Raw genomic sequence first — 25,879 nt, 5'->3', positions numbered from 1 at the left:
GGTGTATGGATTGAGGTTGCCTGCACCCCCGACAGGGACCTCAGGAAGGATGAGTGAAAGCAGTGAGTAGAGATCATCCCTGGATGGTCCAGGACAAAATCCCCTTGCAATACCGCCTGCAAGTCCTGGTAATGCTCACTGTAGGCTAAGCCTTGGTGATAGTCTGGAGCCTCTGTTAACCCAGGGGAGTCCTATTGCAGGCCCCAAGGGGAAAGATGGCACAGTATACACTATGTTGAGTGGTAAAAATTAGGGCAAAGCAAAAGGCATGGATGATGGGCCCAAAAGTGTGCCTGAAAAAGAGCCCATCATCCAAGCCCCCAGACTTCTTTCACAGGGTTTCGCACAGTACGACTGAGCAGTCGAGTCCAAAAAAGTCCCAGAGGAACCCTGACCAAAGTATTACTGAGGGCATGGATCTGACGGAAGTGAGGAAGTGGAGGGTCTCACAGAGCCAGGAGGAGGAGCCATCAACAGGGGTCCAGGAACCTGTGTTCCACCTGCAGGGTCCATCTGCCAAGGATTCCAGAGGACCCGGAGGGTTCGAGAGATGCCGCTTACAGCTGTAATGACAGCACCGAGAGCCAGGAAACACAGGGAAAAAAGGTCAAGTGCGGAGGCCTCAAGGTGAAAAGGATAAGCTCTGGAGAAGATTCCGCCAGTGGGGATGCACACCATGCTTCTGTCCCCCCAACGGCCAATATAGGGGACTTTAGTTCCCAGGAGGAGATCGAGAGGGAGTCCAACTTAATTCAAGACAGTAACAGTGAGAAGGGTAATTTGTCACCTTGACTTTAAAATGGTTCTGCTTCACATACTCTCACTTAATGAGATCCTTAACAAGTCCAAGAACAAGGGCTGCTTTACTTGATTACATTGGTTCTTTATCATTTGACTTTTGTCTTCTGCTAGAATGTGGCATACAGAATTGCATGGACTATAGCAGCCCCAAAAAGGACTCGCGTCAATGTCAGTCTGTATGGTCTGGCTCTAATGACAACCACTGTGCCGAAGTGGGGCTATTGTGCAAGTGTCACAACATTACCATCATATCAGTGATCAATGTAATGCCTGGTACAACAATTTTAGTTCACGTGAATTTTAAAGGTCATGTGTTCTGTATTTTAAATGTATATGCTTCTCCTTCTAAACAGGAAAGATCTGAACTATTTGAAATCGTGGCCCTGTTCTGTGTGGGGTCATCTCTGCTGGTAGGTGGTGATTTAAATTATGTTATTGCAGGAGATCGCTGGCAGGGAGGTGACCCCAACAGGAAAAGTGAGAAGACTGCTTACCAGCTTAAACATTTTCTAATTGATTTTAAATTAAAATGCCTGGAGGGATCTCCGTCCGGGGGACCAGGGTGACTCGTGGTCTGGGTGGGGTGTGAACTCCAGGATTGACTATATCTTTTTATCAGAGGGTTTTAAATTGGCAGATGGTAAGCTTTTTAGCAATGTACACTGCTCAATACAATAAAGAGAACACTAAAATCCCACATCCTAGATATCACTGAATGAAATATTCTAGTTGTAAATCTTTATTCATTACATAGTGGAATGTCTTGAGAACAATAAAACCTAAAAATTATCAACGTACACTCACCGGCCACTTTATTAGGTACACCTGTCCAACTTCTTGTTAACACTTAATTTCTAATCAGCCAATCACATGGCGGCAACTCAGTGCATTTAGGCATGTAGACATGGTCAAGACAATCTCCTGCAGTTCAAACCGAGCATCAGTATGGGGAAGAAAGGTGATTTGAGTGCCTTTGAACGTGGCATGGTTGTTGGTGCCAGAAGGGCTGGTCTGAGTATTTCAGAAACTGCTGATCTACTGGGATTTTCACGCACAACCATCTCTAGGGTTTACAGAGAATGGTCCGAAAAAGAAAAAAAATCCAGTGAGCGGCAGTTCTGTGGGCGGAAATGCCTTGTTGATGCCAGAGGTCAGAGGAGAATGGGCAGACTGGTTCGAGCTGATAGAAAGGCAACAGTGACTCAAATCGCCACCCGTTACAACCAAGGTAGGCCTAAGAGCATCTCTGAACGCACAGTGCGTCGAACTTTGAGGCAGATGGGCTACAGCAGCAGAAGACCACACCGGGTACCACTCCTTTCAGCTAAGAACAGGAAACTGAGGCTACAATTTGTACAAGCTCATCGAAATTGGACAGTAGAAGATTGGAAAAACGTTGCTTGGTCTGATGAGTCTCGATTTCTGCTGCGACATTCGGATGGTAGGGTCAGAATTTGGCGTAAACAACATGAAAGCATGGATCCATCCTGCCTTGTATGGAGCATCTTTGGGATGCGCAGCTGACAAATCTGCGGCAACTGTGTGATGCCATCATGTCAATATGGACCAAAATCTCTGAGGAATGCTTCCAGCACCTTGTTGAATCTATGCCACGAAGAATTGAGGCAGTTCTGAAGGCAAAAGGGGGTCTAACCCGTTACTAGCATGGTGTACCTAATAAAGTGGCCGGTGAGTGTAAATCACAACTAATATCCCACGGAGGTCTGGAGTTGGAATGATGCTCAAAATCAAAGTGGAAAATGAAGTTACAGGCTGATCCAACTTCAGTGGAAATGCCTCAAGACAAGGAAATGATGCTCAGTAGTGTGTGTGGCCTCCACGTGCCTGTATGATCTCCCTACAATGCCTGGGCATGCTCCTGATGAGGCAGCAGATGGTCTCTTGAGGGGATCTCCTCCCAGACCTGGACTAAAGCATCTGCCAACTCCTGGACAGTCTGTGGTGCAATGTGACGTTGGTGGATGGTGCGAGACATGATTTCCCAGATGTGTTCAATTGGATTCAGGTCTGGGGAACAGGTGGGCCAGTCCACAGCTTCAATGCCTTCATCTTGCAGGAACTGCTGACACACTCCAGCCACATGAGGTCTGGCATGTCCTGCATTAGGAGGAACACAGGGCCAACCGCACCAGCATATGGTCTGAGGATCTCATCTCGGTACCTAATGGCAGTCAGGCTACCTCTGGCAAGCACATGGAGGGCTGTGCTGCACTCCAAAGAAATGCCACCCCACACCATTACTGACCCACTGCCAAACCGGTCATGCTGAAAGATGTTGCAGGCAGCAGATTGCTCTCCACAGCATCTCCAGACTCTGTCACGTCTGTCACATGTTCTCAGTGTGAACCTGCTTTCATCTGTAAAGAGCACAAGGCGCAAGTGGCGAATTTGCCAATCCTGGTGTCCTGTGGCAAATGGCAAGCGTCCTGCACGGTGTTGGGCTGTGAGCACAACCCCCATCTGTGGACATCAGGCACTCAGACCATCCTCATGGAGTCGATTTCTAACCATTTGTGCAGACACATGCACATTTGTGGCCTGCTGGAGGTCATTTTGCAGGGATCTGGCAGTGCTCCTCCTGTTCCTCCTTGCACAAAGGCTGAGGTAGCGGTCCTGCTGCTGGGTTATTGCCCTCCTACGGCCCCCTCCATGTCTCCTGGTGTTCTGGCCTGTCTCCTGGTAGCGCCTCCAGCCTCTGGACACTACGCTGACAGACACAGCAAATCTTGCCACAGCTCGCATTGATATGCCATCCTGGATGAGCTGCACTACCTGAGCCCCTTGTGTGGGTTGTAGAGTCCGTCTCATGCAACCACGAGTGTGAAAGCACAACCAACTTTCAAAAGTGACCAAAACATCAGCCAGAAAGCATTGGTACTGAGATGTGGTCTGTGGTCCCCACCTGCAGAACCACTACTTTATTGAGTGTGTCTTGTGTTATGGACCTGGTGGTTAGGTGCACCTGGAATGACCTGATGGTTAAACTAGAAGACAGGACGAGCTCTGGGAAGTGGGAACTCTGCGGACCGCAAATCCTAATCCTATAAAACACACACTAGAAATAGCTGTGGAGCGTACCTAACTCTCCCTAGACGCCTCTTCACAGCCTAAGAGCTAACTACCCCTAAAGATAGGAAAATAAGCCTTACCTTGCCTCAGAGAAAATTCCCCAAAGGTAAAGGCAGCCCCCCATATATATTAACTGTGAGTTAAGAGGAAAGTCACAAACACAGGGATGAAACAGGTTTCAGCAAAGGAGGCCAGACTTACTAGATAGACTAAGGATAGGAAAGGGATCTATGCAGTCAGCACAAAAAACTACAAAAAGCCACGCAGAGTGTGCAAAAAAGACCCCCGCACCGACTCACGGTGCGGAGGTGCCACTCTGCAACCCAAACAAACAACAAATGAACTAGCAGGGACTTAGCTTCTGCTGGAGTAGACAGGTCATCAGAAAGATCCGAAAGAGATCTGAACCAGTGCTAATACATTGACAGCTGGCATGGAGTAATGATCTGAGTGGAGTTAAATAGAGAAGCCAACCCAGCCGCAAACGAGGGCAGCTGAGGAAGCAAGTTCAGAACCAGCAGTTCCACTCACAGCCACCAGAGGGAGTCCATGGACAGAACTCGCCGAAGTATCATTCATGACCACAGGAGGGAGTTCAAGAACGGAATTCACAACAGTACCCCCCCCTTGAGGAGGGGTCACCGAACCCTCACCAGAGCCCCCAGGCCGATCAGGACGAGCCAAATGAAAGGCACGAACCAACTCGGCCGCATGGACATCGGAGGCAAAAACCCAGGAATTATCCTCCTGACCATAGCCCTTCCATTTGACCAGGTACTGAAGTTTCCGTCTCGAAATACGAGAATCCAAAATCTTCTCCACCACATACTCCAACTCCCCCTCGACCAACACCGGAGCAGGAGGGTCAACGGAGGGAACCATAGGCGCCACATATCTCTGCAACAACGACCTATGGAACACATTATGGATGGCAAAAGAAGCTGGAAGGGCCAAACGAAACGACACAGGATTGAGAATTTCAGAAATCTTATAAGGACCAATGAAACGAGGCTTAAACTTAGGAGAAGAAACCTTCATAGGGACATGACGAGACGACAACCAAACCAAATCCCCAACACGAAGTCGGGGACCAACACAGCGACGGCGGTTGGCAAAACGTTGAGCCTTCTCCTGGGACAATGTCAAATTGTCCACTACATGAGTCCAAATTTGCTGCAACCTGTCCACCACAGAATCCACACCAGGACAGTCCGAAGGCTCAACCTGCCCTGAAGAAAAACGAGGATGAAAACCAGAATTACAAAAAAAAGGCGAAACCAAGGTAGCCGAACTGGCCTGATTATTAAGGGGGAACTCAGCCAATGGCAAGAAGGTCACCCAATCATCCTGATCAGCAGAAACAAAGCATCTCAGATAGGTCTCCAAAGTCTGATTAGTTCGTTTGGTTTGGCCATTTGTCTGAGGATGGAAAGCCGAAGAGAAAAAGACAAATCAATGCCCATCTTAGCACAAAAGGACCCCCAAAACCTTGAAACAAACTGGGAACCTCTGTCCGACACGATGTTCTCCGGAATGCCATGCAAACGAACCACATGCTGGAAAAATAGTGGAACCAAATCAGAGGAGGAAGGTAATTTAGGCAAGGGTACCAAATGGACCATCTTAGAGAAGCGATCACAAACCACCCAGATGACCGACATCCTTTGAGAGACAGGGAGATCTGAAATAAAATCCATGGAAACATGCGTCCAAGGCCTTTTCGGGACTGGCAAGGGCAAAAGTAACCCACTGGCACGAGAACAGCAGGGCTTGGCCCGAGCACAAGTCCCACAAGACTGCACAAAAGAACGCACATCCCATGACAAGGAAGGCCACCAAAAGGACCTAGCCACCAAATCTCTGGTACCAAAAATCCCAGGATGACCAGCCAACACCGAACAATGAACCTCAGAGATAACTCTACTAGTCCATCTATCAGGGACAAACAGTTTTTCTGCTGGACAACGGTCAGGTCTATCAGCCTGAAACTCCTGCAGCGCCCGACGCAAATCAGGTGAGATGGCAGACAGAACTACCCCCTCTTGGAGAATACCAGCCGGCTCAGGAACTCCCAGGGAATCAGGCACAAAACTCCTTGAAAGGGCATCAGCCTTCACATTCTTAGAACCCGGAAGGTATGAAACCACAAAATTGAAACGGGAGAAAAACAGCGACCATCGAGCCTGTCTAGGATTCAACCGCTTAGCAGACTCAAGATAAGTCAGATTTTTGTGATCAGTTAAGACCACTACGCGATGCTTGGCTCCCTCAAGCCAATGTCGCCACTCCTCGAACGCCCACTTCATAGCCAACAACTCCCGATTGCCAACATCATAATTACGCTCAGCAGGCGAAAACTTTCTAGAAAAGAAAGCACATGGCTTCATCACAGAGCCATCAGAAGATCTTTGAGACAAAACAGCCCCTGCTCCAATCTCAGAAGCATCAACCTCGACCTGAAAAGGGAGCGAAACATCTGGCTGACACAACACAGGGGCCGAAGAGAAACGACGTTTCAACTCCCAAAAAGCCTCAACGGCCGCAGAGGACCAATTCACCACATCAGCACCTTTTTTGGTCAAATCAGTCAACGGTTTAACAACACTAGAAAAATTAGCGATGAAGCGACGGTAAAAATTAGCAAAGCCCAAGAATTTCTGAAGGCTCTTCACAGATGTAGGCTGAGTCCAATCATAAATGGCCTGAACTTTAACAGGATCCATCTCGATAGTAGAAGGGGAAAAAATGAAACCCAAAAAGGAAACCTTCTGAACTCCGAAGAGACATTTAGACCCCTTCACAAACAAGGAATTAGCACGAAGGACCTGGAACACCATTCTGACCTGCTTCACATGAGACTCCCAATCATCTGAAAAGACCAAAATATCATCCAAATATACAATAATGAATCTATCCAAATACTTTCGGAAGATGTCATGCATAAAGGACTGAAACACAGATGGAGCATTAGAAAGCCCGAATGGCATCACCAGGTACTCAAAATGGCCCTCGGGCGTATTAAATGCTGTTTTCCATTTATCGCCCTGTTTAATACGCACCAGATTATACGCCCCTCGAAGATCTATCTTGGTGAACCAACTAGCCCCCTTAATCCGAGCAAACAAATCAGACAGTAGAGGCAAAGGGTACTGAAATTTGACCGTGATTTTATTGAGAAGGCGGTAATCTATACAAGGTCTCAGAGAACTATCCTTCTTGGTCACAAAAAAGAACCATGCTCCCAACGGTGACGACGACGGGCGAATATGCCCTTTCTCCAAGAACTCCTTTATATAACTCCGCATAGCGGCGTGTTCCGGCACAGATAAATTGAAAAGTCATCCCTTAGGAAATTTACTACCAGGAATCAAATTAATAGCACAATCACAATCCCTATGAGGAGGTAGGGCACTGGATTTGGGCTCATCAAATACATCTCGGTAATCTGACAAAAACTCAGGGACTTCAGAAGGAGTAGAAGGAGAAATTGACAACAACGGAACGTCGCCATGTACCCCTTGACAACCCCAACTGGACACAGACATTGATTTCCAATCCAATACTGGATTATGGACCTGTAGCCATGGCAAACCCAACACGACCACATCATGCAAATTATGCAACACCAAAAAGCGAACATCTTCCTGATGTGCAGGAGCCATGCACATGGTCAACTGAGTCCAGTACTGAGGTTTATTCTTGGCCAACGGCGTAACATCAATTCCCCTTAATGGAATAGGATACTGCAAGGGCTCCAAGAAAAAACCACAGCGCCTGGCAAACTCTAAGTCCATCAAATTCAGGGCAGCGCCTGAGTCCTCAAATGCCATAACAGAGTAGGACGACAAAGAGCAAATCAGAGTAACGGACAAAAGAAATTTAGGCTGTACAGTACCAATGGTGACGGACCTAGCGAACCGCTTAGTGCACTTAGGACAATCAGAGATAGCATGAGTGGGGTTACTACAGTAAAAACACAGCCCATTCTGACGTCTGTGTTCTTGCCGTTCAGCTCTGGTTCAGTTTTAGTCCTATCACATTGCATAGGCTCAGGCCTCGGCTCAGAGGACACCGCCAAATGGCGCACAACCTTGCGTTCACGCAAGCGCCGATCGATCTGAATGGTCAAGGACATTGATTCATTCAGACCAGCAGGCGTGGGGAACCCCACCATAACATCCTTAAGGGCTTCAGAAAGACCTTTTCTGAAAATTGCTGCAAGGGCACACTCATTCCATTGAGTAAGCACAGACCACTTTCTAAACTTCTGGCAATATACCTCCACTTCATCCTGACCTTGACACAAAGCTAGCAAGATTTTCTCTGCCTGATCCACAGAGTTAGGTTCGTCATAAAGCCATCCAAGCGCCAGAAAAAACGCATCTACATTAAGCAATGCAGGATCTCCTGGCGCAAGGGAGAATGCCCAGTCTTGTGGGTCGCCACGTAACAAAGAAATAATGATTTTTACTTGCTGAATGGGGTCACCAGAGGAGCGGGGTTTCAAAGCAAGAAACAGTTTACAATTATTTTTGAAATTCAGAAATGTAGATCTATCTCCAAAAAACAAATCAGGAATTGGAATTCTAGGCTCTAACATAGGATTCTGAACTACATAATCTTGAATGCTTTGTACCCTCGCAGTGAGGTGATCAACACAAGAGGACAGACCTTGAATGTCCATATCTACACCTGAGTCCTGAACCACCCAGAGGTTAAGGGGAAAGAAAGACAAAACACACTGCAGAGAAAAAAAAATGGTCTCAGAACTTCTCTCATCCCTCTATTGAGATGCATTAACACTTTGTGGGCCAGCTGTACTGTTATGGACCTGGTGGTTAGGTGCACCTGGAATGACCTGATGGTTAAACTAGAAGACAGGACGAGCTCTGGGAAGTGGGAACTCTGCTGACCGCAAATCCTAATCCTATAAATCACACACTAGAAATAGCTGTGGAGCGTACCTAACTCTCCCTAGACGCCTCTTCACAGCCTAAGAGCTAACTACCCCTAAAGATAGGAAAATAAGCCTTACCTTGCCTCAGAGAAAATTCCCCAAAGGTAAAGGCAGCCCCCCACATATATTAACTGTGAGTTAAGAGGAAAGTCACAAACACAGGGATGAAACAGGTTTCAGCAAAGGAGGCCAGACTTACTAGATAGACTGAGGATAGGAAAGGGATCTATGCGGTCAGCACAAAAAACTACAAAAAGCCACGCAGAGTGTGCAAAAAAGACCCCCGCACCGACTCACGGTGCGGAGGTGCCACTCTGCAACCCAGAGCTTCCAGCTAGCAAGGCAATATCATGTTAGCAAGCTGGACTAGAACTTAGCAAGTACTAAGAAATATATTCAGTACACAATGAACAACAAATGAACTAGCAGGGACTTAGCTTCTGCTGGAGTAGACAGGTCATCAGAAAGATCCGAGAGAGATCTGAACCAGTGCTAATACATTGACAGCTGGCATGGAGTAACGATCTGAGTGGAGTTAAATAGAGAAGCCAACCCAGCCGCAAACGAGGGCAGCTGAGGAAGCAACTTCAGAACCAGCAGTTCCACTCACAGCCACCAGAGGGAGTCCATGGACAGAACTCGCCGAAGTATCATTCATGACCACAGGAGGGAGTTCAAGAACGGAATTCACAACAGTCTTGATAATTGCCAATAATTTCCATCTGTTGTCTATTCCATTTGCACAACAGCATGTGAAATTGATTGTTAAACAGTGTTGCTTCCTAAGTGGACAGTTTGATTTCACAGAAGTTTGATTTACTTGGAGTTATATTCTGTTGTTTAAGTGTTCCCTTTATTTTTTTGAGCAGTGTATTTTCAGGTCACAAGTTCTTATTCATAGATTTGGAAATAATTGAACAAAAAGAGGTGAGTGAAGGCTTAATACCACTCTCCTAGATGACACTCAAATTTGTCAAAGCTTTGTGCATACCTACTAGCACTGGCAAAAAAAAAAAGAAATCCCCATGAATCTGTGCTGTGCTGGTGGGAGGTCACAAAGTAAAAAATTAAAGGGAACCTGTCACCAGTTTTTTTGCCTATCAACTAAAAATATCTAACAGAGTGTGAGCTATACATTCCCCAACTACTTGTGATACCCCCCGACTCCCCATGAATCCCCCATAAGAACCTTTTATATTGCTCCCGCGCTGTATAGAAATATCCTCAGTCCGGTCCGATGGGCGTTGGTTCTGGCCCTTCTCCCCACCCCAAATCGGCGTGCTGTACGCATTCTGTTCTGTGAATAGTGTTGTTAGCGCACAAATCCCGCGCGTGCGCCTTCAACTTGCCTTCTGCGTGTCCACAGTATGCTTTGCCCAACTGCGGGCAAAGCCGAAAAGCATTAGTACGCATGCACTGGTAAACTACGTCCTGGAACACAGCGAAAGACTTCAGGGACATAGTACTTCCGGAGCATGCGCACTAATGCTTTTCGGCTTTGCCCGAGAGGCCCGAACAAACCCCCGAGAGGCCCGCACAGACCCCCGGCAGGCCCGCACAGACCCCCGGCAAGCCCGCACAGACCCCCGACGGTCACGCAAGACCCCGCCCACACACACAGTCTCTGCCCACGCACCACCCACACTCACTCCATCATGACATCATTTGAGCAGCCAATCACAGCCATGCCATTAGTTAACATGGCTAACATGCCTAACAGGATGTGCCCACACTTCTTAGGATCCTCATTGGCTGAATAGAATAAAACTGGCTCATTGCATTATGGGAACTTCCGATTCCGGTATCGATATTGTAAAAGTATCAGAACTCCGATACAGCGAATATCGGCCGATACTCGATATTTGCAGTATCGGAATGCTCAACACTAGTGCACACACGTTCAGGATTTTTCACGGTTTTTCGCTATAAAAACAAGATAAAACCACAAAAAAAAGCATACATTAAGCATCCTATTATTAGAATGCAATCCGCAACTTTTGTGCACGTTGCGTTTTTTTCCGCGACGGAATCGCATTCCGGAAAAAAACGCAGCATGTTCATTCTTTCTTTTGAATTGCGGGGATTCCGCACACATAGGAATGCATTGATCCGCTTACTTTATGCATGGGGCTATGCCCACCATGTGGGAAGTAAGCGGATCATGTGCGGTTGGTACCCAGGGTGGAGGAGAGGAGACTCTCCTCCAGGCCCTGAGAACCATGTAATTGTTAAAAAAAAAGAATTAAAATAAAAAAATGTGATATTCTCACCTACCGACGTCCCCGGCAGTCTTCCCGCTCCTCGCGATGCTCCCGTTCCTAATAATGCATTGCGGCAATGACCTGTGATGACGTAGCGGTCTCGCGAGACCGCTACGTCATCACAGGTCATTCTCGCAATGCATTACTGGGAACAGGAGCATCGGGAATGCTGCGGGGGACGCCGGAAGGGGAGAATATCACAATTTTTTTAATTTATTTTTTATTATTTTTAACATTATATCTTTTTACTATTGATGCTGCATAGGCAGCATCAATAGTAAAAAGTTGGTCACACTTGTCAAACACTATGTTTGACAAGTGTGACCAACCTGTCAATCAGTTTTCCAAGCGATGCTACAGATTGCTTGGAAAACGCTAGCATTCTGCAAGCTAATTACGCTTGCAAAACGCTAGTGTTTAGCGGGAAAACGCATGCCAATTCCGCATACGTTTTTCCCGCGGCAGGGAGTTCCGGAATTGCCACGGAAATTTCCGCGGCAATTCCGGATGTGAGCACATAGCCTTAAAGTGGATTTGTGGACACAAAGACTTTAACTATATGTGTTTTGTGGACTCTTTACTTGCCCTTCAGGTAGACAACAAATTGTATGTTGGAAAGTAATAAGCTGTATCAAAAGCGCCTTATGGAAAGCAAGAAACATTCTACTGTTTAAACGTGAAACTGTTGATGCCACAAGCTGTGTAAGGCTATGTGCCCACATTGCGGATTTCAGTGCTGATTTTTCCGCTAAGTTTTTGAAAAATCCTCAGGTAAAACGCAGTGCCCTCGGATTTACCGCGGATTTCCAGCGTTTGTTGGGCGTTTCCGCTCGATATTTTCCGCAGCATGTGCACAGCGTATTTTGTTTTCCATAGGTTTACATGGATGGAAAACTGCTGCGAATCCGCAGCTGATTCACAGGCAAATCCGCAATGTGTGCACATACCCTAAAACTTGCTTTGTCAGAAATATTTGTCTACTACCTAAAAAATGAAAAAGACTTTGTTCTGAAAGAAGCTAATACAATGTGGGGTTTTTACATGTGCAATGTTTTAACCTTCTCATGTGTTTATTAGTAATGTACTGTATATAATGTAATGGTCATTTTTCTGTAGCTATATTGTTATACTTTTTCTAAGAAATTTAACGGTTTCCTTGTAAAATGAAAAAACATTAATACAATTTTGTTGAAACAGTATCTGTTCTTATCAGTTTAATATCTAATATGTCTCCTATCTGGGGACCATATATTAAATGGGAGATGGAAAAAGAGCTTGCTCTGTCCACTCCACGCATTGACTTGGTATTGCAGTACTTCCAGAACCGATGCACCCCTTTCATAAGCTGGTTTCCAAAAACAGATTGATTTGAAATGGAAAAGAAGTTGTATTTTCAGACTGATATTAGAATTCTTTATTTGTTCTTTTCTTCCCTTCGTTTGCTTTTTTAGGTTCAAAGTTGCACGTTTCAGATGCCAAACGCATTTTGCTTGAACTTGACCAACTTTGCTATATCTTGTGTGTGCATTGTGTTACCTATGTAAAGCATTGTATTGTATTCAATTTGTAATGTCATTAATGTAATCTATCTAAGGCCGGAGTCACACTACCATATAATACGGACGAGTGCTCTGCTGTAAAAAAATCGCATAGCACTCGGACCACTGTTAATCTATGGGGAAACTCAGATCAGTTTTTTTTCTCGGGCATATTCAGCATGCGAGTGAAATTGCAGCATGCTGCGATTGTACACGTATATCGACCAAGTCTCGCCAATGCAAGTCTATGGGTGCGAGAAAAAAATTACACACCACGCGGACCATCAGTGTGACTTGCGAGAAATACGCGCACATTTTCCTCATTACAGTCCATTGAGCCATTAAATTCAATGAGGAAAAGTAGTGAGAAATGTAAAGCCATACGCATGTCATACGGATGTCACACGGATACTTAGATGCGAGGAAATCGCATCATCGCTTTGCAAACAGATTACATACGGATGACCATACGGAGAACATTTATGCCATTTTTGGCTGAGAGAATCGGACCGATTTTTCATACGTTGAGTGCGACGTCGGCCCAACAAGGATTTTGCTGGTTGCTACAAGTGTGATAAGCTGCAATAATGTATTTGGCCTTTTGTACATTGTTGCACACACACCACCTACCTAGTCAGCGCACTTGGCCTAGTACTTACTGTTTTAATTCAAGTTTCCCATGTGGTAGGTATTGCTGAGTCCCATGCATTTTTATTCATTTTTTTGACGCTATGATTTATTTAGTGAAACATTGACTCCCTCTTGTGGAGCATTCACTTCTTAATTTTGTGTATGTGAATTAAATAAAAAAAAGTTTGGTTCTGTGGTGCTGTTTGAATATGCTGCCTATGTTTGTCTGTCTGAGTGTCCTAATGGTTTGTAGCCAGCCTTGTGCACTGCATGTTTCACAATGGGCCCTTGGCCATTATCTGGCTGTGCAGCAGCAGCCATCTTTAGTCTGCTGAAGAAGTGACAGCAGGTAGGTAGACGCAGGGCCGTATTTGCCACTAGGCACTGGAGGGGACGTGCCTAGGGCTGCAGGGGGTGGCACCAAGACGGGGAAGAACATTTTAGAAAAAAAAATTTTCAACCTCCTCTCCCCTCCATTAGACAATCCAAGAAATCTGTTGTCTTTTTGGAGGGGGGCGGGTGCGCTCCTCCATATTCACTTCCATGCAGGGACCTGACACAGGAAGTAGTGGCGCCGCAACTTCTGGGGTCAGAGAGGTCCCTGCATCCAAGGTGCTGAAGCATCTGCAAGTGAGGAGGATGAGATCATCTCTCACTGCAGACATCACAGCAGAGGAGGAAGACTACATGGGAGGACACAGGAGCAGGTGAGCGGTCATAGAGCTGAAGATGGGGGGGGGTGTTGTGAAATTGGATTTTGGGCTCCCCCGGTGGCCACTGGTGGAATTGAACTGGTGTGCATCATCCTCTCTGTTCACCTGTTTCCATCAGGATGTGGGAGTCGCTATTTAGCCTTGCTCCTCTGTCACTTCCATGCCGGTCAACATTGTAATCAGAAGCCTTTCTGTGCATGTTCCTGCTGCTAGACAACTCCCAGCTAAGTTGGACTTAGTCCTTGTTTGTTTTTGCATTTTGTTCCAGTTCACAGCTGTAGTTTCGTTTCTGTGTCTGGAAAGCTCTTGTGATCTGAAATTGCCACTCTGATGTTATGAGTTAATACTAGAGTCTTAAAGTAATTTCAGGATGGTATTTTGATAGGGTTTTCAGCTGACCATGAAAGTGCCCTTTCTGTCTTCCTGCTATCTAGTAAGCGGACCTCAATTTTGCTAAACCTATTTTCATACTACGTTTGTCATTTCATCTAAAATCACCGCCAATATTTGTGGGGGCCTCTGTCTGCCTTTCGGGGAAATTTCTCTAGAGGTGAGCCAGGACTATATTTTCCTCTGCCAGGATTAGTTAGTCCTCCGGCCGGCGCTGGGCGTCTAGGGATAAAACGCAGGCTACGCTACCCGGCTACTGTTAGTTGTGCGGCAGGTTTAGTTCATGGTCAGTTTAGTTTCCATCCTTCCAAGAGCTAGTTCGTATGTTTGCTGGGCTATGTTCTCTTGCCATTGAGAACCATAACAGTTTGACCGGCCCTAAAAGGGTTAAATTAATTGACAGAGAAAGGAGAGAAAAGAGAAGTCTGCTGAAGATTTTTTTTTTTTTTTTTTTTTCTCAGTTCTGAGTGTGCTTGTAATTGAATCTCTTGCAAGTCTGCCTATATTGCAGCCTTTCTCTCTCTCTCTCTCTCCTTCTAATCCTGGAATGGCTCTGTGTTCACCTGTTTAAAATGGATATTCAGAGTTTAGCTGCAGGTTTGAATAATCTCACCACGAAAGTTCAAAACTTACAAGATTTTGTTGTTCATGTTCCTATATCTGAACCTAGAATTCCTTTGCCTGAATTTTTCTCGGGGAATAGATCTTGCTTTCAAAATTTCAAAAATAATTGCAAGTTGTTTTTGTCCCTGAAATCTCGCTCTGCTGGAGATCCTGCTCAGCAGGTCAGGATTGTGATTTCTTTGCTCCGGGGCGACCCTCAGGATTGGGCTTTTGCATTGGCTCCAGGGGATCCTGCGTTGCTCAATGTGGATGCGTTTTTTCTGGCCTTGGGGTTGCTTTATGAGGAACCTCAGTTAGAACTTCAGGCGGAAAAGGCCTTGATGTCCCTATCTCAGGGGCAAGACGAAGCTGAAATATACTGCCAGAAATTCCGTAAATGGGCTGTGCTTACTCAGTGGAATGAGTGCGCCCTGGCGGCGAATTTCAGAGAGGGTCTCTCTGATGTCATTAAGGATGTTATGGTGGGGTTCCCTGTGCCTGCGGGTCTGAATGAGTCCATGACAATGGCTATCCAGATCGATAGGCGTCTGCGGGAGCGCAAACCTGTGCACCATTTGGCGGTGTCTACTGAGAAGACGCCAGAGAATATGCAATGTGATAGAATTCTGTCCAGAAGTGAACGGCAGAATTTTAGACGAAAAAATGGGTTGTGCTTCTATTGCGGTGATTCAACTCATGTTATATCAGCATGCTCTAAGCGTACTAAGAAGCTTGATAAGTCTGTTTCAATTGGCACTTTACAGTCTAAGTTTATTCTATCTGTGACCCTGATTTGTTCTTTATCATCTATTACCGCGGATGCCTATGTCGACTCTGGCGCCGCTTTGAGTCTTATGGATTGGTCCTTTGCCAAACGCTGTGGGTATGATTTAGAGCCTCTTGAAACTCCTATACCCCTGAAGGGGATTGACTCCACCCCATTGGCTAGCAATAAACCACAATACTGGACACAAGTAACTATGCGGATTAATCCGGATCACCAGGAGATTATTCGCTTTCTTGTGCTGTATAACCTACATGATGTGTTGGTGCTTGGATTGCCATGGCTGCAATCTCATAACCCAGTCCTTGACTGGAAAGCTATGTCTGTGTTAAGCTGGGGATGTAAGGGGACGCATGGGGACGTACCTGTGGTTTCCATTTCATCATCTATTCCCTCTGAGATTCCTGAATTCTTGACTGAATATCGTGACGTTTTTGAAGAACCTAAGCTTGGTTCATTACCTCCGCACCGGGAGTGCGATTGTGCCATAGATTTGATTCCGGGTAGTAAATACCCTAAGGGTCGTTTATTTAATCTGTCTGTGCCTGAACATGCTGCTATGCGAGAATATATAAAGGAGTCCTTGGAAAAGGGACATATTCGTCCTTCGTCATCTCCCTTAGGAGCCGGTTTTTTCTTTGTGGCTAAGAAAGATGGCTCTTTGAGGCCGTGCATTGATTATCGGCTTTTGAATAAAATCACGGTTAAATATCAATATCCGTTGCCACTGCTGACTGATTTGTTTGCTCGCATAAAGGGGGCCAAGTGGTTCTCTAAGATAGATCTTCGTGGGGCGTATAATTTGGTGCGAATTAAGCAGGGGGATGAGTGGAAAACCGCATTTAATACGCCCGAGGGCCACTTTGAGTATTTGGTGATGCCTTTTGGTCTTTCAAATGCCCCTTCAGTCTTTCAGTCCTTTATGCATGACATTTTCCGTGATTATTTGGATAAATTTATGATTGTGTATCTGGATGATATTTTGATTTTTTCGGATGACTGGGACTCTCATGTCCAGCAGGTCAGGAGGGTTTTTCAGGTTTTGCGGTCTAATTCCTTGTGTGTGAAGGGTTCTAAGTGTGTTTTTGGGGTTCAAAAGATTTCCTTTTTGGGATATATTTTTTCCCCCTCTTCCATCGAGATGGATCCTGTCAAGGTTCAGGCTATTTGTGATTGGACGCAACCCTCTTCTCTTAAGAGTCTTCAGAAATTTTTGGGCTTTGCTAACTTTTATCGTCGATTTATTGCTGGTTTTTCTGATGTTGTTAAACCATTGACTGATTTGACTAAGAAGGGTGCTGATGTTGCTGATTGGTCCCCTGCTGCTGTGGAGGCCTTTCGGGAGCTTAAGCGCCGCTTTTCTTCCGCCCCTGTGTTGCGTCAGCCTGATGTTGCTCTTCCTTTTCAGGTTGAGGTCGACGCTTCTGAAATCGGAGCTGGGGCGGTTTTGTCGCAGAGAAGTACCGATTGCTCCGTGATGAGACCTTGTGCTTTTTTCTCGCGTAAATTTTCGCCCGCCGAGCGGAATTATGATGTTGGGAATCGGGAGCTTTTGGCCATGAAGTGGGCTTTTGAGGAGTGGCGTCATTGGCTTGAGGGGGCTAGACATCAGGTGGTGGTATTGACTGACCACAAAAATCTAATTTATCTTGAGTCCGCCAGACGCCTGAATCCTAGACAGGCGCGCTGGTCGTTGTTTTTCTCTCGGTTTGATTTTGTGGTGTCCTACCTGCCGGGTTCTAAGAATGTTAAGGCGGATGCCCTTTCTAGGAGTTTTGAGCCTGACTCCCCTGGTAATTCTGAACCTACAGGTATCCTTAAGGATGGAGTGATATTGTCTGCCGTTTCTCCAGACCTGCGGCGGGCCTTGCAGGAGTTTCAGGCGGATAGACCTGATCGTTGCCCACCTGGTAGACTGTTTGTTCCTGATGATTGGACCAGTAAAGTCATTTCTGAGGTTCATTCTTCTGCGTTGGCAGGTCATCCTGGAATCTTTGGTACCAGGGATTTGGTGGCAAGGTCCTTCTGGTGGCCTTCCCTGTCTCGAGATGTGCGAGGCTTCGTGCAGTCTTGTGACGTTTGTGCTCGGGCCAAGCCTTGTTGTTCTCGGGCTAGTGGATTGTTGTTGCCCTTGCCTATCCCGAAGAGGCCCTGGACGCACATCTCGATGGATTTTATTTCGGATCTTCCTGTTTCTCAGAAGATGTCTGTCATCTGGGTGGTGTGTGATCGTTTCTCTAAGATGGTCCATTTGGTTCCCCTGCCTAAGTTGCCTTCTTCTTCCGAGTTGGTTCCTCTGTTTTTTCAAAGTGTGGTCCGTTTGCATGGTATTCCGGAGAATATCGTTTCTGACAGAGGTACCCAATTCGTGTCTAGATTTTGGCGAGCATTCTGTGCTAGGATGGGCATAGATTTGTCTTTCTCGTCTGCTTTCCATCCTCAGACTAATGGCCAGACCGAGCGGACGAATCAGACCTTGGAGACATATTTGAGGTGTTTTGTGTCTGCAGATCAGGATGATTGGGTTGCTTTTTTGCCTTTAGCGGAGTTTGCCCTCAATAATCGGGCCAGTTCTGCCACCTTGGTGTCTCCCTTTTTCTGTAATTCGGGGTTTCATCCTCGATTTTCTTCTGGTCAGGTGGAATCTTCGGATTGTCCTGGAGTGGATGCTGTGGTGGAGAGGTTGCATCAGATTTGGGGGCAGGTAGTGGACAATTTGAAGTTGTCCCAGGAGAAGACTCAGCTTTTTGCCAACCGCCGGCGTCGGGTTGGTCCTCGGCTTTGTGTTGGGGACTTGGTGTGGTTGTCTTCTCGTTTTGTCCCTATGAGGGTTTCTTCTCCCAAGTTTAAGCCTCGGTTCATCGGCCCGTACAAGATATTGGAGATTCTTAACCCTGTGTCCTTCCGTTTGGACCTCCCTGCATCTTTTTCTATTCATAATGTTTTTCATCAGTCATTATTGCGCAGGTATGAGGTACCGGTTGTGCCTTCCGTTGAGCCTCCTGCTCCGGTGTTGGTTGAGGGCGAGTTGGAGTACGTTGTGGAAAAAATCTTGGACTCCCGTGTTTCCAGATGGAAACTCCAGTATCTGGTCAAATGGAAGGGATACGGTCAGGAGGATAATTCTTGGGTGACTGCCTCTGATGTTCATGCCTCCGATTTGGTTCGTGCCTTTCATAGGGCTCATCCTGATCGCCCTGGTGGTTCTGGTGAGGGTTCGGTGCCCCCTCCTTGAGGGGGGGGTACTGTTGTGAAATTGGATTTTGGGCTCCCCCGGTGGCCACTGGTGGAATTGAACTGGTGTGCATCATCCTCTCTGTTCACCTGTTTCCATCAGGATGTGGGAGTCGCTATTTAGCCTTGCTCCTCTGTCACTTCCATGCCGGTCAACATTGTAATCAGAAGCCTTTCTGTGCATGTTCCTGCTGCTAGACAACTCCCAGCTAAGTTGGACTTAGTCCTTGTTTGTTTTTGCATTTTGTTCCAGTTCACAGCTGTAGTTTCGTTTCTGTGTCTGGAAAGCTCTTGTGATCTGAAATTGCCACTCTGATGTTATGAGTTAATACTAGAGTCTTAAAGTAATTTCAGGATGGTATTTTGATAGGGTTTTCAGCTGACCATGAAAGTGCCCTTTCTGTCTTCCTGCTATCTAGTAAGCGGACCTCAATTTTGCTAAACCTATTTTCATACTACGTTTGTCATTTCATCTAAAATCACCGCCAATATTTGTGGGGGCCTCTGTCTGCCTTTCGGGGAAATTTCTCTAGAGGTGAGCCAGGACTATATTTTCCTCTGCCAGGATTAGTTAGTCCTCCGGCCGGCGCTGGGCGTCTAGGGATAAAACGCAGGCTACGCTACCCGGCTACTGTTAGTTGTGCGGCAGGTTTAGTTCATGGTCAGTTTAGTTTCCATCCTTCCAAGAGCTAGTTCGTATGTTTGCTGGGCTATGTTCTCTTGCCATTGAGAACCATAACAGGGGGGCTGTGCTGTATACTGGTGAGAGGAGGCTGGTGACGGGAGGCTGCTGCTGTATACTGGTGAGAGGAGGCTGGTGACGGGAGGCTGTTCTGTATACTGGTGAGAGGAGGCTGGTGATGGGAGGCTACTGCAGTATACTGTGAGAGGAGACTAGTGAGAGGAGGCTGGTGATGGGAGGCTGTGCTGTATACTCTTGAGAGGAGGCTTGTAACAAGAGGCTGCTGCTGTATACTGGTGAAGAGAAGGCTGGTGCTGCTGTATACTGGTGAACAGGGGAGGCTGCTGCTGCTATATACTGTGGACAGGGGAGGCTGGTGCTGCTATACACTGGTGAGCATGGGAGGCTGTGTTGTATACAGGTGGACAGGGGAGGCTGGTGCTGCTATATACTAGTGACAGGGGAGGCTGGATCTGTTGTATACTGGTGAACAGGGGAGTCTGGTGGTATGCAGGCTGGGGATTTGGGGGAGGCTGACGCTTTAGAATGGGAATTAGGAATAGGGGGCATATTCCTATAGAATAGTTTTTATTGGTGCTGTAAAGTTAAATTTACTTTATTTAATATGCAAATGAGGGTGTTTCGCAGCACTCTCGTATTTGTATACTAAAGCTTGTCTTTATTGTCAGCGCTCTGTTAGTAAAAGTGAGTGCTGTCTAAAATCAGCTTTCAAGTCTGCGCTTACTCACAGAGGCTGGTTTCACACTTGTGTTTTTTTTTTTTCCAAGTCAGGCAAAATCAGGTATTTCAGCCAAATCCTGATCCTTTCAGGATCCAGTTTCTTGTCCATTCACTTTAATGGTGTCAGGCCAGGAAGCAACCTGAAGTAACTAGATTCTACCTGACACCATTAAAGTGAATGGGCAAAAACTGGATCCTAAAAGGATCAGGATTTGGCTGAAAAACCTGATTCTGCCCGATTTGAAAAAAAACGCAAGTGTGAAACCAGCGACACTGGATGAGTGCAGCAGCGCGCTCCAAGTGTGTGTGGGTGCACACAATGTGGCTGCAGGCTCGCTCTGACGCCTGCTACCTGTCTGCTCTTGGCTTCCCTTTGAACACTTTCAGTAAAGAGGAGGGGTGAATGAGCAGACAGCATTTCTCCATATCACTAGGCCTCTCCTCACTGAAGCAATGGTTAGGTCACCTATTTTAATCTCTTGATGACTTTGAAAAGCTGAAGGTGTTAAAAAAAAACACTCAAAAGACGGAACCTGTGTGCAGCAAGTGCAGACATTCATTCTTTTAGTGTTTAATTAGTGCTTTTTAAAGCGTTTTACAGAGTAGTTCTGCCTTAGGGCAGAGACACACTGCCGTATTTCCCATGCGAGAATCGCATCATAAAACTTGTACTGGCTGTCTGCTCTCCTGACCTGAGCTTGACAGTTGCATAGTAATCCATCATGCTGTCATGCTCATGTAGGAGGGTGGTGCTGTTATGGACAGTAAGGAACATGCACCCCCTTGTCTGCAGTGATGGAATGTTCTGCTCCCCCAGCAATAGACTGTGTAAATGAACTGCCCTGTACTAAGAGGAGGAGTTGAGCCTTGAAAGTGTGTGAGCAGGAACTGCTGTAGAGAACGTCTGTGCTAAGCTTGTATCTGTAAAAGAGGACCCACAGCCTGGGACGGAGTGGACTCGTGAAATTGGACAGAGTGCAGCAAGGATGGCTGTCCTGTGCTAGCTTGAGAAGCCTCGAAGATACCGAGAAAGGGATTTACAGTTTCCAGGAGCACCTCCAGGACCCAGAAGGAAGGAGAAGACCACGTTTCATGGAGCTGGCAGAGAGCCGTGTGCACCACCGTACTAGACTATTGGGGGCCCCCCAGGACTGGATCTGAGTCCCAAACATCACTGTGAGTTTGTTCCTGCTATGTGCAAATGTCAGGGTCTAGTGTAGGCTTCAATAGACAGAACACGGCAGCCGTGTGGCCTACTTAGTAGAGGCTAGGGAGGTGTTGTGATCCGCTTTTTGGCTCCCCTGGTGGTGGCTGGTGGTACTGGAGACTTGTGTGTGCTTTTCTGCCTCAGCTCACCTGCTTCCATCAGTTTTGGGAGTTCCCTATTTAGCCTTGCTCTCCAGTCACTTCCTTGCCGGTCATCATTGTAACCTGAGTCATTCAGTTGCATGTTCCTGCTACTAGTCTGCTGATCAGCTAAGTGGACTCTTGTCCTTATTGTTTTGTTTTTCTTGTCCAGTTTACAGTTTTGTCATTTCCTGTTACTGGAAGCTCTTGTGGACTGAAATTGCCACTCCTGTGTCATGAGTTGACACAGGAGTCTTAAAGTAATTTCAGGATGGGGTTTTTGAAAGGGTTTTTCAGCTGACCGTGAAGTCCTCTTTTGTATCCTTCCTCTATCTAGTAAGTGGACCTCGCTTTGCTAAATCTACCTTCATACTGTGTATGTCTTTTCCTCTGAACTCACCGTTAATATACGTGGGGGCTACTATCATCTTTGGGGAATTTCTCTAGAGGTAAGCCAGGTCTGTTCCTTCCTCTTCCAGGCGTAGTTAGTTCTCCGGCTGGCGCATGGCATCTAGGCAGCCGTAGGAATGCTTCCTGGCTACTGTTAGTTGTGTGGTAGATTTAGGTCACGGTCAGCTTGAGTTTCCATCACCCGAGAGCTAGTCTGTTATTTTTGTGTTTCTGATGTTCCCATGCCATTGGGAAATCATGACAGTATGACCGGCCGCTGTTAAAGTAATTTGCAGAAGAAAGGAGAGTAAAAGAAGTCTGTAGATTTTTTTTTTTTTTTCCTCTCATGTTTGCTACTTAGTTGGCTCAGTTGTATTTCTGCTCTATTTACAGCCTTGCCTTTCTCTCCTTCTAATCCTTGAATGGCTCTGATCTCTCCGGTTTAAGGATGGACCCTCAGAGTTTGGCTGCAGGTTTAAATAATCTTGCTACGAAGGTTCAGAATTTACAAGATTATGTTATACGTACTCCTATTTCTGAACCTAAGATTCCTACACCAGAGGTATTTTCCGGAGATAGATCTCGGTTTCGGAATTTCAAATGTAATTGTAAATTATTCCTTTCTCTCAGACCTCACTCCTCTGGAGATCCTGTTCAGCAGGTTAAGATTGTGATTTCTTTGCTGCGAGGTGACCCTCAGAATTGGGCATTTTCATTGACACCAGGGGATCCTGCGTTGCTCAATGTGGATGCGTTTTTTCTGGCTTTAGGGTTGCTGTATGAGGAACCTAATTTGGAGATTCAAGCTGAAAAAGCTGTAATAGCCCTGTCTCAAGGGCAAGATGAAGCTGAGATATACTGCCAAAAATTTCGTAAATGGTCTGTGCTTACTCAGTGGAATGTGTGTGCCCTAGCGGCAAATTTCAGAGAGGGCCTTTCTGATGCCGTTAAGGATGTCATGGTGGGGTTTCCTACGCCCACAGGTCTGAATGAGTCCATGACAATGGCGATTCAGATTGATCGGCGTTTGCGGGAGCGCAAACCCGTGCACCATTTGGCGGTATCTTCTGAAGAGACGCCAGAGAAAATGCAATGTGACAGAATTCTGTCAAGAAGCAAGCGGCAGAATTATAGGCGCAAAAATGGCTTGTGCTTCTACTGTGGTGATTCCGCGCATGTTATATCAGCATGCTCTAAACGTACTAGGAAGGTTGACAAGTCTGTTTCTATTGGCACTTTACAGTCTAAATTTCTTCTGTCTGTAACTCTGATTTGTTCATTATCAGTTATTACCGTGGATGCCTATGTGGACTCTGGCGCCGCTCTGAGTCTCATGGATTGGTCCTTCGCCAGGCGCTGTGGGTTTGATTTGGAGCCTCTGGAAGTTCCTATACCTCTGAAGGGTATTGATTCTACACCTCTGGCTTGTAATAGACCACAGTTCTGGACGCAAGTGACTATGCGTATGACTCCAGACCATCAGGAGATGATTCGCTTCCTCGTGTTGTATAATTTACATGATGTTTTAGTGCTTGGATTACCATGGTTACAATCTCATAACCCAGTACTGGACTGGAAAACTATGTCTGTGTTAAGCTGGGGATGTCGGGGGGCTCATGGGGACATACCTTTGGTTCCTATCTCGTCATCTATTCCCTCTGAGATTCCTGCATTTTTGTCGGATTTTGGGGATATTTTTGAAGAGCCTAAAATTGGTTCTCTCCCTCCCCACAGAGAGTGTGATTGCGCCATAGATCTGATTCCAGGCAGTAAATTTCCAAAGGGTCGTTTGTTTAACCTATCTGTACCTGAGCATGCTGCCATGCGAGAATATGTTAAGGAGTCCCTGGAAAAGGGACATATTCGTCCTTCTTCATCACCTTTAGGAGCTTGGTTTTTGATTGTCTCTAAAAAGGATGGCTCGCTGAGGCCTTGTATTGATTATCGACTCCTGAATAAAATTACTGTCAAATATCAGTATCCGTTGCCGCTGCTTACTGATTTGTTTGCTCGCATAAGGGGGGCTAAGTGGTTCTCCAAGATTGATCTCCGTGGGGCGTATAATTTGGTGCGAATTAAGCAAGGGGATGAGTGGAAAACCGCATTTAATACGCCTGAGGGCCACTTTGAGTATTTAGTAATGCCTTTCCGCCTTTCTAATGCGCCTTCAGTTTTTCAGTCCTTTATGCATGATATTTTCCGTGAATATCTGGATAAATTTATGATTGTGTATTTGGACGATATTTTGATTTTTTCTGAGGACTGGGAGTCTCATGTTCAGCAGGTCAGGAGGGTTTTTCAGGTCTTGCGGGAGAATTCTCTGTGTGTAAAGGGTTCTAAGTGTGTTTTTGGGGTTCAAAAGATTTCCTTTTTGGGGTACATTTTTTCCCCTTCTTCTGTTGAGATGGACCCTGTCAAGGTTCGGGCTATTTGTGACTGGACGCAGCCTACTTCTCTAAAGGGTCTTCAGAAGTTCTTGGGCTTTGCTAATTTTTATCGTCGATTTATAACTGTTTTTTCTGGTGTTGCTAAGCCTCTTACGGATTTGACTAAGAAGGGTGCTGATGTTGCCAATTGGTCCTCTGCCGCTGTGGAGGCCTTTCGGGAACTTAAGCGCCGCTTTTCGTCTGCCCCTGTGTTGCGCCAGCCCGATGTCTCTCTCCCCTTTCAGGTTGAGGTCGATGCTTCCGAGATCGGAGCGGGGGCGGTTTTGTCGCAGAAAAGTTCCGATTGCTCAGTGATGAGACCTTGTGCGTTCTTTTCTCGAAAATTTTCTGCCGTCAAAAGAAATTATGATGTCGGTAATCGGGAGCTTTTGGCCATGAAGTGGGCATTTGAGGAGTGGCGTCATTGGCTTGAGGGTGCTAGACATCAGGTGGTGGTTTTGACTGATCACAAGAATCTGATTTATCTTGAGTCTGCCAGGCGCCTGAATCCTAGACAGGCGCGCTGGTCGTTGTTTTTCTCTCGGTTTAATTTTGTGGTCTCATATCTGCCAGGTTCTAAGAATGTGAAGGCGGATGCCCTTTCTAGGAGTTTTGAGCCTGATTCCCCTGGTGATTCGGAACCTACAGGTATCCTTAAGGATGGGGTGATATTATCCGCTATTTCCCCAGATCTGCGACGTGCTTTGCAAGAGTTTCAGGCGGATAGACCTGATCGCTGTCCACCTGGTAGACTGTTTGTTCCTGATGATTGGACCAGTAGAGTCATCTCGGAGGTTCATTCTTCTACGCTGGCGGGTCATCCTGGAATTTTTGGTACCAGGGATTTGGTGGCTAGATCCTTCTGGTGGCCATCTCTGTCTCGTGATGTGCGTGTTTTTGTGCAGTCTTGTGATGTGTGTGCTCGGGCCAAGCCTTGTTGTTCTAGGGCTAGCGGGTTGTTGTTGCCCTTGCCTATTCCGAAGAGGCCTTGGACGCACATCTCGATGGACTTTATTTCTGATCTTCCTGTCTCTCAGAGGATGTCTGTTATCTGGGTGGTGTGTGACCGTTTTTCTAAGATGGTTCATTTGGTGCCATTGCCGAAGTTGCCTTCCTCGTCTGAGTTGGTTCCTTTGTTTTTTCAAAATGTGGTTCGCTTGCATGGTATTCCTGAAAATATCGTTTCTGATAGGGGTACCCAGTTCGTTTCTAGATTTTGGCGGGCATTCTGTGCCAGGTTGGGCATTGATTTGTCTTTTTCGTCTGCCTTCCATCCTCAGACTAATGGCCAG

At 46.3% G+C, this 25,879-nt stretch overlaps 1 pseudogene; it reads left to right on the top strand.

The window, feature by feature from the left end:
• The first annotated feature begins 12,277 nt into the window (after nucleotides 1-12,277).
• LOC143759658 (U2 spliceosomal RNA) lies at nucleotides 12,278-12,447 on the top strand (annotated as a pseudogene).
• The last annotated feature ends 13,432 nt before the right edge of the window (nucleotides 12,448-25,879 follow it).

The sequence above is a fragment of the Ranitomeya variabilis genome, chromosome 3 (assembly GCF_051348905.1).
Source record: "Ranitomeya variabilis isolate aRanVar5 chromosome 3, aRanVar5.hap1, whole genome shotgun sequence".
NCBI classification, from domain to species: domain Eukaryota; kingdom Metazoa; phylum Chordata; class Amphibia; order Anura; family Dendrobatidae; genus Ranitomeya; species Ranitomeya variabilis.
Note: the sequence above shows the minus strand (reverse complement) of the source record. Positions and strands in the feature narration are given on the sequence as shown.